This window comes from Chiloscyllium punctatum, chromosome 16, assembly GCF_047496795.1.
Source record: "Chiloscyllium punctatum isolate Juve2018m chromosome 16, sChiPun1.3, whole genome shotgun sequence".
Taxonomy (NCBI): domain Eukaryota; kingdom Metazoa; phylum Chordata; class Chondrichthyes; order Orectolobiformes; family Hemiscylliidae; genus Chiloscyllium; species Chiloscyllium punctatum.
Window position 1 is genome coordinate 19,741,342 of NC_092754.1, and position 17,754 is coordinate 19,759,095.

General features: G+C 42.3%; 1 long non-coding RNA gene across 1 annotated transcript; it reads left to right on the forward strand.

Moving 5' to 3' along the window:
• Window positions 1-825: 825 nt before the first annotated feature.
• On the forward strand, window positions 826-15,850 carry LOC140487021 (uncharacterized). The gene is made up of 2 exons (XR_011962698.1): window positions 826-1,104; window positions 2,130-15,850. It is a non-coding gene; the product is annotated as an uncharacterized lncRNA (long non-coding RNA).
• The last annotated feature ends 1,904 nt before the right edge of the window (window positions 15,851-17,754 follow it).

Sequence of the window (17,754 nt, forward strand, 5' to 3'; positions counted from 1 at the left end):
CTTGTACTTTTTATTGCTTCCAGTCACAGTTTGTTTATCATTTCCTGTATTAAAATCTTTTTAAATTGGCCTTCACTCTACTCTTTGACTTTTCAATTCATTCCATATTGAATTCCTTGCCTCCACTATTTAGTTTAAAATCCCATCTACTCCCACAGCTATGTCTTTGGCAAGAACACTGGCCTCAGCACAGTTCAGGTGGAGCCCATTCCACTGGTGCAGATCCCACTTTCCCCTAGTACTGGCACCAATGCCCTGTCAGCTCGAACCTGCTTCCCCTTAGCAGTCTTTGAGCCACACATCCATCTCTCTATTATGATTTGCCCTATGCCAATTTGTATGTAGCTTAGGTAGCAATGCGGAGATTATGACCTTTGAGGTTCTGCTTAATTTGGCACCTAGTTCTTCATACTGACCATGCAGGACATTTTCTTTGAGCTGCCCATGTCATTGCTAACTATAGACCATGACAACTGGATCCTCAGCTCCCCATTGCAAACTTCTTTTCAGCTCGAAGGACATATCCCAAACCCTGACACCATACAGGCAGCTCAGCCATCTGGACTTGTGCTGTTTGTCACAAAGACCAGTGTCAATTCCCCCTCAGTAAATTACCTCCAAACTACTGCTACATTTCTTCTTACTCTCCCCTCATGAATAGCTGAGTGTGCTGTGGTGTCATGGTTGGTTAGATCATCCATCCTAACATTTCTGTGCTTAAAAACAATTTTAATTTTAAAATCCTCATCAGTCCTTTAACTTAGCATTCCCTATCACTATAATCTTTAATGTCTGGAATTATGATAGTAGGAGTTGTTCAGAAATTTAACCGTGATGACATTGACTTACTCTTAGTTAATGATTTGGCCAGAGTGAAAGTTATAATTGTCTATAATTCGTCTATAATCACAGAAACTCTGAGTGAGGTTAAAGAGATGGAGCAGCTACAAGAACAAGTTGCAGATATTTTTCCATCATATACTGCAGCGACCAGAGCCAATGATCAAACAAAGTCCATCTCCAGAGGTCAAAGTAATACCACAAAAGATGTTACAATAGGCATAACTTCATTGAAGAATTAAGATAATTCAAAAGAAGTGTTTGGTAAGTCTTCTTTAATTGTGGCTAAAAAAGCCTAACCCAAAGTCAAGCAAATTAACATAAGCTGAGATTGAAAGAGTTTTGGAGTCATAGAGTCATAGAGATGTACAGCATGGGAACAGACCCTTCAGTCCAACCCTTCCATGCCGAGTAGATATCCCAACCCAATCTAGTCCCACCTGCCAGCACCCGTGTTATATGAAAAATAGAGTTCTGATGAGCAAGTGATATTCCACGGACCTATATATGAGGAATGGATTGTTATTCGTCAAATAGTAGTGCCATTAAGGTATGGAAGAATATGTAGGAATATGGAAAACTCAAGCATTGATAAACAGGCATTTCACATAACTAAGACTTCATAAGGATGTTGTGTGCAATTCTGTAAAATCTGTCATACATGTCAGGTAATGGGAAAATCTCACAATCTCAATATATCACCTCAAAAGGGGCTGTGCAGCACAATGATAGTCTTCACCAAGATATGGTCAGGGGTAAAAAGGATAGCTGGAGTGTAAGTTAGATGTGATGGGTGAACACATGTGGGTGTTTGATGGGATTGAGCTGTCGAGGAAGTGTTATGTTGAGAGGGACATGGAGATTTCGGGGAACGGTGAGACTGATGACCAGACCAAGCGCAATGTACATGATGACTTCACATCTCTGTGAAGCAGAAGTAATCATAGGCATCTGTGGCCCACATCACACATTGCTAAGCAAGGTGAAGGGATGTGGAGCTGTAAGCATAATGCAATACTTTCTTATGTATAATGATGTGGAGCTGGGCAAGAAGGGTATAAGTGCACATGCACTCTGCTACTATTCCTTCACAGCATGACTGCTGGAATACTTGTTGAAATAAAGATCTAATGTCAAACTGGTGAAATGAATAATTCCATGGCCCTCTTTGTTGGAATGCAACATTTCTGACTCTATGGAGAAGAATGTCATGTTGTCATTTGTGAGGGATGCAACTGTTGACTGTTTCTATTGGTAAGAGCCTCTTCTGTTTCTTATGTTCTCAACAGGTTCATTGCCGAAATGAGTGATGGACCCATCCCAACTGGTGATATTGTCCAGTTGGCCCCAGTGTAACATGGCACAGGAAGAGGGAAGAGGAAGGGCACCGCAAGCAAAGCATGCAGCAGCAACACCTTAAGTGGAAGCTAAGCAGCCTCCCCACATAAAGAGATTGCAGCTGAAAACCCTCAAGATATGTTGAAGACTGAAGAGAATGCATATATGCACTGTTGGACACTGAACATGTCCTACAACCTGTTACTGAACAATGCCAGCTACTGCAGCAGGACCTGTGACCTGAAGGGGTGGGTTACCATCTTGACGCAGTGGCTATAAGGTGACTAGTGCATTGAACATTTAGGCAACTGGCTCCTTCCATTGGGTATACTGGGCTGCCGTGCAGGATCTCTCAATTGTCCAGCCACAAATGCATCAAAGCCATGTCCGATGATATCTGTGCCAGATCACACTATCTCATGTCTCCAAGGTGAGGTCAGTGCTGCAGCCTGGGCAGTATGATCAGTGACATAGCTGGGTTTCTGCAGTGTCAAGACACTATTGACTGCACACACACTTGGTAAGAAGGCCATATTACAACACTGCAAAGTTTGTCTATAGAAAGGGACTTTATTCCATCAATGTCCAAATGATCTGTGATCACCAATACCATTTCATACAGGTTTTTGTCCAGTATCTTGGAAGCTGCCACAACTCTTACAGCCTTGGGAAATCTTATGTTCCTGTTATGTTTGAAGGTCCAAATGCAATACAAAGTTAGTTACTGGGGGACAGGAGCAACCCTCTGTCAGTTTGGCTGATGACCTCATGACTCAGCCCCCTCACCAAGGTGCAGTGAAGATACAATGCAACTTTGTCCATGACAGATAGGCCTTTTAGAGAAAAGGTTCTGCTGTTCAGACAGGGCTAGTGGAGCCTTTCAGTATACACTGGACAGAGTGTGCAGCTTAATTCCTACATGCTGTGCTGTGCAGATTTGTAGCAGGCAATAAGGGGACATGATGAATGCTGAAGAAATTGGAAAGTGAGTGCAGTATTTCAAGGAGGAGGATAAAGATAGTAAGCAGGAGGGACATACCCTTGTGCATGACAAAACACATGTGGCAGGACTTAATTGACACCAGGTTTTGGCAGATGGAAGCTGGGTTAAATGAGAACTTATTAATTGTAAGAGCTGTACAGCATGGAAACAGACCCTTCAGTCCAACTCATCCATGCCGACCAGACATTCTGAATTAATCTAGTCCCATTTGCCAGGATTTGGCCTATATCCCTCTAAACCCTTCCTATTCTTATATCCATCCAAATGACTTTTAAATGTAATTGTACCAGCCTCCACCCCCACTACTGGCAGCTCATTCCATACAAGCACTACCCTCTGCAAGAAAACATGACACATTAGGTCCCTTTTAAATCTTGCCCTCTCATCTTAAACTTATGCCCTCTTGTTTTAGATTCCCCAACTGTGGGGAAAAGACCTCAATTATTTACCCAACCTCATGATTTTATAAACTTATGTAAGTTTGTCCTTCTGACTCCACACTCCAGGAAAAGAAGACCCAGCCTATTCAGCCTTCCCGTAGCTCAAAACCTCCAAGCTTGGTAACATCCTTTTAAATCTTTTCTGAACCCTTTCAAGTTTCACAACATCTTTCCTATAGCAGGGAAACCAGAATTGAATGCAGTATTCCAGAGGTGGCCTAACAAATGTCCTGTACAGTCTCCCAACTCCTGTACTCAATGCACTGACCAGTGAAGGCAAGCGTAACAAACACCTTTTTCACTACCCTGTCTACCTGCAACTCCACTTTCAAGGAACTATGAACGTGCACCCCAAGGTCTCTTTGTTTGGCAATACTCCCCAGGACCTTACTATTAAGCGTATGTGTCCTACCCTGATTTGCCCTACCAAAATGCAGCATCTCACATTTATCTAAATTAAACCTCATCTGCCACTTTTCAGCCCATTGGCTGTAAAGGTCCTGTTCTCTGAGGTAACTTTCTTCGCTGTCCACTATACCATCAATTTTGCTGTCAAGTGTGCCATTCTGCTGGCCTGAAAGACAAACCTAAATTGATCTTCAGAATAATCCTTTACACACTCTTTACACATGTCCTGTATGAAATGACACCTAGCCTCCTATCTGATCCATCGTTCTACCTTTGAATCCACACTTGCATGTAAAAAAATCCTATCAGTGTCTTAATGGGCTTCATCAGCACTCAATTTTGCTGTCATGTGCAAACTTACTAACCATATATCCTATATTCACATCCAAATTATTTATATGAATGACAAAAAGCAGTGGACCTTTCTGAAAGTTCAAGCAATTCTTTAGTATCCGGGTGAATGTATGATTTCTAAATGCATTTGGTTCCTCTAAATTAAGTAACAATTATACATCATTTGAAGGCTGCATTGTCTTTGATACCCCACAGTGAACAATGATGAGATGCCAGGCTCCAGTGAGCACTGGGGACAGGGTAGTAGAAAAGATTGTGACATGCTATGATCTAGTAGGTTGTGTGGCCTGATGCTTAAACAATAGTTGGGGTGGGAATGTACTGTTTTATGTGTAAAGCAGTTTGAGCTGTGTTACTGTCAAGCTGTGAGAAGTGCTGTTATGACTGCTATAGTACTATGTTGATAGCAAAGAGCAATTTCGGATTGTCAACGCTTGACCAGGTCCACAGCTGTCTTCCAAGTGGAGCCGCTGCAAGGGATGCTGGTCTATCCTGGGATTTCCAAACAATGGCAACAGAGTGGTGGAATCGGGCTAGCATCAGATGAGAGGGGTACCATGAAGTGGGGTTGATAGTTAATGATGCAAATTTGGGATGATTGGGCAAGTAAACTTGCTGGGTTTCAAATCTTCTACAAAACTCAAAAATAACATTTAACTAAAAAATGGTAAGATTTAGCTGAAAAAAGTATTTTGGGAATAAAGCAGTTGATGTCCACTGCATATCATTCACAAACACGGGAAGGAAGTTCTATGATAGCTGTACAAAGCTCTGATGTGACCACATCAAGAATTCCTGTTATATTTCAGGACATTGTACCTTTAGCCTTGCAAAGATTGGAAAGGACATTCACCAGAATATTATCTGGGCTCCAAATATTGAAAGGGATTACATAAACTAGGCCTTCCTTCCTGCATCAACGAGGCCAAGCATTCTATAGATTCCCCCATACCCTGGCATGTTCCTTAAGTAGCTTTGTTGTGTCCTGTCATGCCTTTCCAAGTGTAGTTTGTCCATGTGACCAAACCTCTATTCCAGCTAAATGGATGACCATCCAGCTTCCATCCCTGCTCCCACATTCGCTGATATTTGAGATAATTCTCTCTCCCCAGGTACTGGTGCCCCACCCCACCACTTCAAAACTACTTTAATCTTCCTCTCCTCTCAAAACAAAACTTTCAACCCTCTAGCCTTGAAATCTACTGCCTCATCACCAACTTCCCTTTTCCCTCTTATGACTTTGAGTGTGCGCTGTTGCCTCCCAAATTTCCTAGAACTCCAAGATTGAAACATTACAAACAGGCATGCATCGCAAACACAGCACTAGTGCTGGGTCCACTACTTTTTGTCATTTACATAAATGATTTGGATGTGAGCATAAAAGGTACAGTTAGTAAGTTTGCAGATGACACCAAAATTGGAGGTGTAGTGGACAGCGAAGGAGGTTACCTCAGATTACAATGGGACCTTGATCAGATGGGCCAATGGGCTGAGAAGTGGCAGATGGAGTTTAATTCAGATAACTGCGAGGTGCTGCATTTTGGGGAAACAAATCTTAGCAGGACTTATACACTTAATGGTAAGGTCCTAGGGAGTGTTGCTGAACAAAGAGAACTTGGAGTGCAGGTCCATAGTTCCTTGAAAATGGAGTCGCAGGTAGATAGGATAGTGAAGAAGGTGTTTAGTATGTTTCTTTTATTAGTCAGAGTATTGAGTACAGGAGTTGGGAAATTATGTTGCAGCTGTACAGGACATTGGTTGGGCCTCTGTTGGAATATTGCGTGTAATTCTGGTCTCCTTCCTATCAGAAAGATGTTGTGAAACTTGAAAGGGTTCAGAAAAGATTTACAAGGATGTTGCCAAGGTTGGAGGATTTAAGCCATAGGGAGAGGCTGAACAGGCTGGGGCCGTTTTCCCTGGAGTGTCAGAGGCTGAGGTACAATGTAGCCATGGGCACCCGCATGGGCCCCAGCTATGTCTGTCTCTTTGTTGGCTACATAGAACAAACCATCTTCCGCAGTTACACCGGCACCACTCCCCACCTTTTCCTCCTCTACATTGATGACTGCACCTGGTGCCACCTCGTGCTCCCACGAGGAGGTTGAGCAGTTCATCAACCTCACCAACACATTCCACCCTGACCTTAAATTCACCTGAACCATCTTTGACACCTCCTCCCCCACTTCCTGGACCTCGCCATTTCCACCAATGACAACAGACTTAACACTGACATTTTTTACACACCCACCGACTTCCACAGCTACCTGGATTACACCTCTTCCCACCATACCTCCTGCAAAAATTCTGTATTCCCAATTCCTCCGGCATATTTTCTCCCAGGAGGACCAGCTCCACCAGAGAACACACCAGATGGCCTCCTTCTTTAAAGACCATAATTTCCCTTCCCACATGGTTGAAGATGCCCTCCAACGCATCTCATCCACGTCCCACACCTCTAGCCTCAAACCCCACCATTCCAACCGCAACAAGGACAGAACCCCCGGTCCTCACCTTCCACCTCACCAACCTCCGCATAAACTGTATCATCCGCCAACATTTCCACCATCTACAAATGGACCCCACCACCAGGGATATATTTCCCTCCCCACCCCTATCCGCTTTTCGCGAAGACCATTCCCTCCGTGACTACCTAGTCAGGTCCACGCCCCCCGAAAACCCACCCTCCCTTTCTGGCATCTTCCCCTGCCATTGCAGGAACTGCCATACCTGCGCCCACACTTCCCCCCTCATCTCCATCCAAGACCCCAAAGGAGCCTTCCACATCCATCAAAGTTTCACCTGCACATCCACAAATGTCATTTATTGTATCCTTTGCTCCCGGTGCGGTGTCCTTTACCGGAGAGACCGGATGCCTTCTTGCAGAGCATTTTAGGGAACATCTCCGGGACACTCGCACCAATCAACCTCACCGCCCTGCGGCCGAACATTTCAATTCCCCCTCCCACTCTGCCAAGGACATGCAAGTCCTGGGTCTTCTCCACCACCACTCCCTCACCACCCGACGCCTGGAGGAACAACGCCTCATCTTCTGACTTGGCACACTTCAACCCCAGGGCATCAGTATGGACTTCACCAGTTTCCTTATTTCCCCTCCCCCACCTTACCCCAGTTCCAACTTGCCAGCTCAGCACCATCGACATGACCTGTCCTACCTCCAATCTTCCTTCCCAACTATCCACTCCACCCTCCTCTCCAACCTATCACCTTCATCCCCACCTCCATCTACCTATTGCACTCTTAGCTACCTTCTCCCCAGCCCCACTCCCCTCCCATTTATCTCTCCAACCTGGAAGCTCCTTGCCTCATTCCTGATGAAGGGCTTCGATTTTCCTGCTCCTCGGATGCTGCCTGACCTGCTGTGCTTTTCCAGCACCACTCTAATCTTGACTTTACTATGAACAGGCGAGAGTTAATTGCATATTGTGGTCCCGCCCCTTCCGTTTTACAATATACTGTATTCAAATATGCTCCATTGTGAGCTGAATGAAAAAAAAATCTGTAATACATGAACTTAAGCACTAGGAGGAGCATTGTGACTACATCTCCTCCTCAGTGACAAAGTGAGTCAGTGCAGCTCCAGTAAACATTGAGTCAACCCTGTGGGAAATCTATAACTGAATCTGAATTTTAGGTCAGGTTGAAATGTGCTGCAGAAATTATGTGTTTTATGTTGAATGTAAGGAGAAAGTGATTTTCTGTAAATTAACAACCAGTAGCTGTCATTTATTCTGAAGCACCTCCAAATTTGGGATAATTCTATGATTTCATATGGAAGTCAGTGAGGCCTAAAGTGGGGGAATACAAAATTTGCAGAATCAATTGAACAATAATGTTTTTATGTAAAGTATATGATCACCAGTAAAAGAAAATTAATGCATATGTCAACCTATTTCTGAAAAAGACAATATTTTGTTGAAATTTTTAATTTGGCACTCATCAGGAAAATATGCAAGAAATACTAAAGGAAAATAAAACCAATGTTTATACTGTATGAGAGGGGAGTGTTGTTTGGTTGGTAAGTGGGCTGTGATTGGTAGAGGCATTGCCATGGAGAATGCAGATTTTAACTATGACTGAAAATTAACTGCCAAACTTCATTTAAATTTTAAAGAAGGAAAGTTGAAATTAATTGGTCAAGATATTGTCCTTTAGAAAACAATCAAAGAATGACTGTCACCTGTTTTGTTGTCTTGAAACAAGCAGTGTATGTGCATGTTCTTCCTGCTTTCAAAAAAAGGGCCCTCTGTATTAATATATGCAGCTTTGAGTACATGCAAGTGTGCCATTCTGCTGGCCTGAAAGACAAACCTAAATTGATCTTCAGAATAATCCTTTACACACTCTTTACACATGTCCTGTATGAAATGACACCTAGCCTCCTATCTGATCCATCGTTCTACCTTTGAATCCACACTTGCATGTAAAAAAATCCTATCAGTGTCTTAATGGGCTTCATCAGCACTCAAATTCAAGTTTAAAATGGAGCAGTCAAATGAGGTCCCTTTTCTTGATGTCTGACTAAGAAATTGGCCATGAGGTTCTCTAGTGCTGTTGATTACAAAGTGGCATTCTTTTGTCATTATACAGATCAGGGTTCCTACAGGTCCTGATGAAGCGCTTTTGCCTGAACCGTCGATTTTCTTGCTCCTCGAATGCTGCCTGACCTGCTGTGCTTTTCCAGCACCACTCTAATCGAGACCATGCTGTATAAGATTGGCCTTATAGCAAACTCGCAAATAGGCCAGAATCACTTACTCCTTCAGTGAACATGGGGAGAAGTTATGGAAAAACACAAAAGTTCAAGCAAATATATTGCAAAGCAGAGCTGAACTGAAAAAAAATGCAACGTTGACCTATACAATAAATCATTTCACCGATAGTGAAGCAGTGTCAAGCACAGACTACATAGGGACAAGATGAGCAGAGGTGTAGCTATCAGTGTTTATAAAGCCCAATGTAGGTTGATAGTCTTGGAACAAATCCAAACTTCTATCACCTACTCAGTTTTAGGAGGAGACAGTCTTGGAACAGTATCACCATATCACCTACATTCTGTTACTTTGTGCAGATGAAGGACGGTATGATTATCTACAGGGAACCTTGAAAAATGGCCCATTTACTAGGGTACTCAAGAAATATTTTTAAAATGATTCTTTCATGGAATGTGAGCATTGCTGCGTAACGTTTGTTGCTCATCCCTAATTGCTTTTGAGAAGGTGATGGCAGCCATGTTTTTTTGAACTGAAATTATTCTGGTGTAGCTATAACTATATTATAAGGTAAGAAGGGAATTTCAGAATTTTGACTCAATTACAGTGAAGAAATGACAAAATAGATCCAAATGAGGATGGTGCATGTTGGAGAAGAGCTTGCAGCTTGAGGTGCTCTCATGCATCTGCTGTCCTTGTCCTTCTAGGTGGTAGAAGTCACAGGTTTACAAGAAGTTATGAGAGGAATCTTGGTGAGTTGCTACAGTGTAATTTGCACATGTTACACTCTGCTGCCATTATACAGCATTGGAGGGATTCCATGTTTAAGATAATGAATAGTGTGCCAGTCAAATGTGCTGCTTTTGCCGATGTGGCATTGAACTCCTTGAGTGATGTTGGAGGTTCACCTATCAAGGCAAATAGGAAGTATTCTATCAGACTCCTGACTTGTGCCTTGTAGATGGTGGACTGGCATTGGAGAGACAAGCAGTGAGTTATCTGCTGCAGAACTCCTAGACTCTGACCTGTCTGGAGGCCACAGTATCTATATGGTTAGTCTGGATCAGTTTCTGGATCAACGTTAACACCTAAGGTGTTGGTGATGGTGATTTAGTGATGCTAAAGCCATTATATGGGAGAAGGTGAGATTATCTCTTGTGGGGATGGCACTTGTCAAAAATGCCACTTATCAGCTCAAGTCTGAACATTGTCTGTCTGTTGCTAGCATAAGTCTGCTTCATTACCTATTGAGTAGCAATTGGTTTTGAAGATTGTGCAGTTATTAGTGAATATCCTTACTTTTGACCTTATGATGGAGAATATGTCGTTGATGAAGCAGCTGAAGATATTTAGGCTTGAGACGTGCTGAGAAGTATCTGGGATGATGTGCTGGTGCTGAGCTGATTGACCACAATCACCTTCCCTAATGCTATGTATGACTCCCAACCAGTGACCAGTTTTCCTCATAAATCCCATTTACTTTAATTTTGCTAGTGTGCTTTTATTTACAGTGTCCTTGTAAAGTATGTTATTATAACTTATAGGAGTCCTCTGGAAGTGTATCATCAGGGTGTAATCTAGAACTGTATTCCGTATTGTTAGAACAAATTCTCACCCTAATTTATTGTGAAAGTCATTGTTTACGCATGGTCCAACAGTTGCTTTTTGAGGAGTTTGTTGACAGTAGATGGACCAATGAAATCTCACTAGACTGGTAATTCAGGGTCTAGGCTAATGCTGTGGCAATATAATGGCTGTTGGAATTTAAATTCAGTTTACAATTCTAGAATTAATTTGGAATTGAAAGCTAGTCTCAGTAATGGCGACTACAAAAGTCTTATTGATCATAGTAAAAATTCACATGGTTCACTGATACAGTTCTAGAAATGAAATCTTCCATTCTCCCTTGGGGTGACCAAGATGTGACTCCAGATACATAGCAATGTGATTGTCTCTTAAATGCCCTCTGAATTGGTCTTAGAAGGCTTGGAAATATATTGCTGTTCCTTCAGTGTTGCTGGGTCAAAATTCTGGAACTCCCTCTCTTCATAGTATTATGCGTCTACCCACGGCAGATGGACTGCAACACTTCAGGAAAGCAGCTCTCTACCACTGTCTACCAAGGGCAATTAGGGATGGGCAATAAATGCTGGTACAGCCAAAAATGCCCACATCCCATGAGTAAGTAAAAAAAACACTCAGTTCAAACAGTTTAGGATGGGCAACAAATTCTGACCCTGACATCACATCAGGTACTAGGGATTCAGGAGGCTCTCATGTTGCACTATATGAGCTTATGATTGACATGGTTCTAGTCTCAAATTCTTCACAAGATCTTTGCTCAGTAGTGAGTACTCAAAACTACAAGGGGTTTTGCACCTGCACTTTCAGTTATCACTTGGGCTCTGATTTATGGAGTTTTTTTTGTTCATATGTTATCAGCCAAGATTATTTTAAATGTGAGCAACTTACCAATTTCTATCTACATGAATCGTTACTCTTGCTGAAGCTGACAAGCCTGTTCAATAATTCCAGTACATTAAAGCTTTTTGTTTTTAGCTGTCATGTTTCCTGATTTGATGCCGCGCCCCTGAACTACATGGAATCCATTTCTTTGCCACGGAACATAAAGTTCTCTGCTTTACAGGCTGAACGAAGGCAGTGGAATGTAACCCTGGCACGTGTCAGCACCAGATCCTCCCAGCTGTCATCAAGATATTGTGCAGTTCTTTAACTATGCTCGTCAGTCATAAATTTCAAAGTCCGCCCTGAGGGAGAGTAATTATTGCTCCATTCTGAGATAAGGTTGTGCTTTTGCTGGCACCTCTCCTGCTTCCTGACAACATCAGCAAGGACTTGAAAAATGTGTGCATGTTGACCTGAGTTAACTCTTTCTAACCTTTGGGGAAGTGCCATTTCTATCACAGGGTGCTGTTTCTTGGAGTTGCCAATTGATCTGAGTTACCCGTATAGCAAATGGAGTTTCTGGAATTACAATCTGATGAGTGTGCGGGGAGATAAGAGGTAAAGGGTAGAGGAAGGGTAGCAGGGAAAGGCAATGGGAGAGGAGGCAAATGGAGGGATGAACTTTGAGGAGGAGTAGGAGTGGAAGGGAGAGAGGAAGCAAGGAATGGACTTTGGAAAATGGCAACACAACTAGATTCAAGATAGTAAATATCCCATTCAATTGATTTCACTACAGATGTCAAGGCAGCTCTTTTATGCTACAGTTCTAACCAGATTAGTGCGTGTGATTACAGGCACTCAGATCAGAGTTCCTAAGATAAATGTGAACATACAGTGTTGCAGTAATTCTAATGCTACTCCCCAGTATCAGGCCCTAAATCACAATCACTAACACACAGTTTCTGACCATTATACCATCTGCTTATGGGAGCGTAATAATCAAATCCAGGGTCTTACAATTTGAACTCATTATCTAGGTTTAGTGTAGAACTAAGGAGGTGCACCCTTTCTGATGAAATATTCAGCTGAAGCTTCATCTGCCATCTTAATAAAGATCCCATGGCACAACTCAATGATGCAATATAACCTTGCTGCACAAACCCAAATTTTAGTGCAATTTTTGTGGAATCTTGCTGTGCAAAAATACTGCTGCCTTTCTTGCACGATCGTAGAGACTACACTTTAAAACTACCTAATTGACCATAAAGAATATCAGAATATTGTGACAAATGCTTTATAAATACAAATTCCTTTTATAGGATACAAACAATGCAGACATTCAAATGCATAATGTATTACATTGAGAGTAATCCTGTCCTCATGACACAAACGCTTGCATGTATAAACATACCCCCTTTCCACTGCTTACTGATCAGGAGTAGAAACCCCCTGTCAGTTTTCCGCCTCCAACAGAGGCACAAAGACCACTTGCAGTTGCCCTTATGCCATCTAGTGGAGACTCCATTGCTCAGTGTAGTCCACAATTGAAACCTGCTTAGGTACCAAATGGGTAACCCATTTACGCAATGAAGTATTCAGATTTGTCTCACAGTGTGAACTTCAGGCAAGGTACAAACTGCACTCAGTGTACACAGAGGGTGATTAAGCAAAGAACCAACATTTAGATACAGCACCTTATCTCATCCTGAGGACATCCAAAGTATTTCATATCAATGAATTGTAGTCACTGGTAGAGTGCAGGAAAGCTCAGCTGGCATTTTGTGCACAAGAATTAACCACTTGACAAGTTTAGTTACATTCAGGATGATTTTCCCAATGCTTCCTTCAATTGAGCAAGTGGGGTTGCATTCACCTCAGAGGGCAAATGGAGGCATTTCCACTACTCAAAGATTTCACTTCCACCAGTATGGCACCTACACAGTACTACACGAGACATTAAATTTGATGGAGCTTAGAACAACATTGTTCTGACTTAAAATGATTGAGGCAAGAAAAGAACCCATTGATCCACAGCTGACTCAACATAAATGATTCAACTCAAACTCACTGTACTTTATACAACTGGACACAGTTTGCATTTATGAAGTTTTAGTCACTAGTGTTTTAGGTCAGCAATTCCACAGGAGAATTCTTACACTAATGTCGGTACTTCCCATTAAGGATAAAGAGCCCTGTGCTTGATTTCAGTCTGAAGGGTTTCCCTGCAAATCCAAATGCTGCAGTTCTCAAGTGGTTAATAAAAATCAGTTGTTTATTCAAGATGAAACCGAACCTGAATACTTCTGAACAGTTTCTCAAACCGACTCCTGTTTTCAAACCCATAATTTTGGCTCTGTTGAACATTGTTTCCTGCATGACTTGTCCTCCCACATAGTGAGTGAGTCAGATATCCAGTGACAGCGCCTAATATCCAGCTCACGTCATAAATACTGGAGCATGTCTCGAAAACACTTGATTGAGAAAGAACTCATCTAAACGAAAGAAGTAAGTGAGCAGTGAGGGAGGGGGCAGTCAGTTTTGGATGGGGAATGGTGCTGAGGGAGGGGGACAATTAATTTGAGCTGGGAAATGGCACTGATGGAAGGAATCAGTCAGCCTGGGTGGGTCATTACTACTGAAGGAAGGTGTAATGAATCTGAGCCAGGAAATAGTGCAGAGAGGAAGGGCAGTTAATCTGGGATGGTGTGTGCTGCGGGAGACGAATGGTCACTCTGCACCAGGAAATGGTGTTGGGTGACTGCGGAGGTCAGTCAATCAGAGACATGGAGAATAGTACTGAGGGAGGGAACAAACAGTAAGGGCTCGGGGAACTGATATGCCAAACTGGCACTCAGCAGGGGAGAGGGAAACTTCTAGAATTTCTTTGTGTGTACTATGAACGACTCACAGGATGTGCAAATTCTTTGCAAGCAAGCCTAGTCTTGTTAAACTCGTGAGACTTTGTCAATGGATCTCATAGATTCTGTGTTCTTCTGCATCTAATTGCAGTGTTTTTTCTTTACTGACAGCCCTGCTCTTTGCTACTGATCACTTTTGTTAGTGCTGAGTGTCCTCGATTAGCTCACTCAGGACATTACTTGTGTGATCAACCAGTGTACATTGACTGTTTTTGGTATGGTCACAGATGAGCCTGAAACTGCTTGTACTTTATGATACCCCATTTCATAGGCACAGTTTTAACATTGCCTGAAAAGCAGAAAGTCAGTGGATGACAAATGAAAATCACCTGCCATATGAGTCATAAATTACGGTGAACAATTCTCAGGTCCTCAACTTCAAGGAGTTCGTTTTCAGCCAATTCAACTAGCTAAGAGATGAGTAAGTGCATTGGACACAGCAACAACATTCCAACAGCAAATCTGCAGAATTGTTATCCAGAATTAGCTGCACCTCACCCAAGCAGTTCCAGTACTATTGTGGTATTCGCAGCTTTCTGGAAATATAGAAGATATCATCGATAGTGTTATCAAGCAGCACTTACTCAGTGCTAAATGATACTCAGTTTGAGTTCTGTCAGGTCCATCTAGATCCAATTTATTTTGAGGCTTAGTTCAAAAGATAATAAATAAAGTTGAATTCCAGAGGTGAAGTGGGAACAACTACCCTTGATATTGAGGTAGCATTTGATTAAATTTGGCAACAGAGTGGTGAGTAAAATTTAAATCAATGGGAATCGGGGAGCAAGGGCATGAACATTTCTCCACTGCTGGAGTCATATGTAGCAGAAAGGGACATTGTTTGGTGGAGATCAATCGTGTCATTCTCCCCAAAACCCCAGGATGTCTCTGCAGGAGTTTCTTAGGGTAGTGTCCTAGGCCCAACCAACTTCAACTGCTTAAGCAATGACTCCCTCCATCAAAACATCAGACACCAGGGTCCTCATCATTGAGCAGTATTGAACAGTTCTGAGGAAGGGTCACTTGATCTGAAACATTAACTCTGATTTCTGTCTGCAGCTGCTGCCAGACCTGCTGAGCTTTTCCAGCAATTTCTATTTTTGACGCTGTTGGACTGGGGTCTGTTGTAGGTGGTCAGACCACGTGTGGAGGCCCTGCACTGAGCTACTACATTGTAATGTCTTTTTGGAATTTCCTACCTTACTATAATGTCAACCCTTCAATGTTGTCCTATTTTTAACTTATTTTTCAACTCTGTAAATAATGCAACTACTTTATCCTCTGCTGTATCCAAGAATTGTACCTAGTTACTTGTACCTAAAATGTCTCCATAAGAAGACAGACATTTGTAAAAACTTTTCTCTGTACTCCTACAATGGAGTACATGTGACAATAAAAGAATATTATGATGCATTTCCTCAGAAAATGAAGTAGGCTGTGTGAGCATGTAGTAAGACCTGAACAACATCCTGTCTTAGGTTGATAAATGCTCAGCAATAACTATCTCCATAAGAGAAGTATTTTTCTCTTTGCCATGGTTGTCCTGGTATATTTGTTGCAGCATGCAATTGCTTGATATTTGTGTGATTGTGCAGCTTAGAGAAAACAATGCTTTTTCCTTGCCTGGACTGGTGCAGTTCCAACAATGCTCAATAAGTTTGTCAACATCCAGGCCAAAGCTGCTTTCTTGATTGACACCAGATCTATCATCTTAAATATTCATTTCCTTCACTGGTGGCACAAATGGTAGAAGTTCACATAATCCTCAAATGCACTGCTGCAACTTGTAAAATCGTGCAACATTATCTTCAAAACCTGCAATTTCTGCTGTCAGGAAAGACAAGGACAGCATCTATATGAGAACACAACCTCCTGTAGGTTCCCTTCAAATCATAACATCCTGATTTGGAAAGATAACACAGCTATTGCTTGTTCATCGTCATCATTCATACCTTACAGTACAATGGGAATATTTTCACCATACAAAGGGATCAGCAATATGAATAATAAATATTGGCCAAATGCTGTGAATAAATTAAAAAAGAAACCTAGTAACTGTGTTCCATTCTACTATCTGCACCTCATATTCTGATTACACCCATTCTAATAGATATACCTATTTCACTTCAAATACCTTACAATTAAAACTACATCCTTGTCTTTAAAACCCTTCCCATTTGCTGTAACCTCCATTAGTCCCACAACCAACCCGCCTTAATTAATCCTGGCCACTTTGCATTCCCTTCCATCATCCCATTATCGGTAGTTATATCTGTTGGTCACTTTGACCTGACCTTTGGAATTTCCTCCTTAAATTCCTCTACACTTACACCGAAGAGACACAATAAGGTAGTGAGAGAAAGCAGATATCAACCTCTCAATGGACGAAGTTATATGTGCAGATGAGGGGGAGATCACAGTGTTTATGGCCTGGATGGACCCCTCCACTTTCCTTACTAGGCTGCATATACTTTCTGCAATCTCAACCAGATCTTCATTGGCTTCCCACTGGTTGTCCACTATTAGTCTAGGGCTCAGTATTTGCTGGTCTCCCCACACTGAGGCACAGTCTCTAACACTTGGAGTGATGTTTTTGTGCTGTTCAAATTAGCTGGTGTCATCCAGTGTTTCAGTTTGCGCATCCACACCATTGAGGTGGGAGCATCTGAAGTGGTGGAAATTGTACAGCAAGAATGATTATAATGCAACCTCTGAAGTCCCCTCCTTCCCTCAGTTCTCAATACTTGGAAATGGCAGTAGCTGGAGTTGGTAACTGATTGTTGAAGAAAGCACAAAGATGACTGTGATTCAACAATGCAGATGAAGCCCAAACAAAGATTGCTACATCTCAGACAAACCATATGTTGTCAAACAGCCAATCTTTGTCACACACTCTCCCCTTCCCCCACTGCATCCAAGAGAGGGTTCCTTGGATGTAATCCATGCATCCCCAGAACTAACTCTGGTGACTGTATCAAATTTCATTCCCTGTTGATTGAGTAGCTGGAAGATGTTCTCCTTCATTTTAGTTGCCACTCCCAAGTTCAGTACTCACCCACCCAATTTTTCCTTTCATGGGTATTATGGTACTTCTTTGACTACAAAGGTAATGGGGACAATGATAATCCCCACAAATCCTCTATGTGGTGTTGTGCTTCTTATACCATTCAACCTTTCTCATTTTCACTGCCTAGGTACTGATAACCAGGCAGTTTGCTGTGTCTCCTCGAGCGAGCATTCTGGCCACCCTGAGTTCTTTATTCCATTTCCTGCTAACACCACCCATGCATGCATATCCTCCAACAGAGTTAGAATCC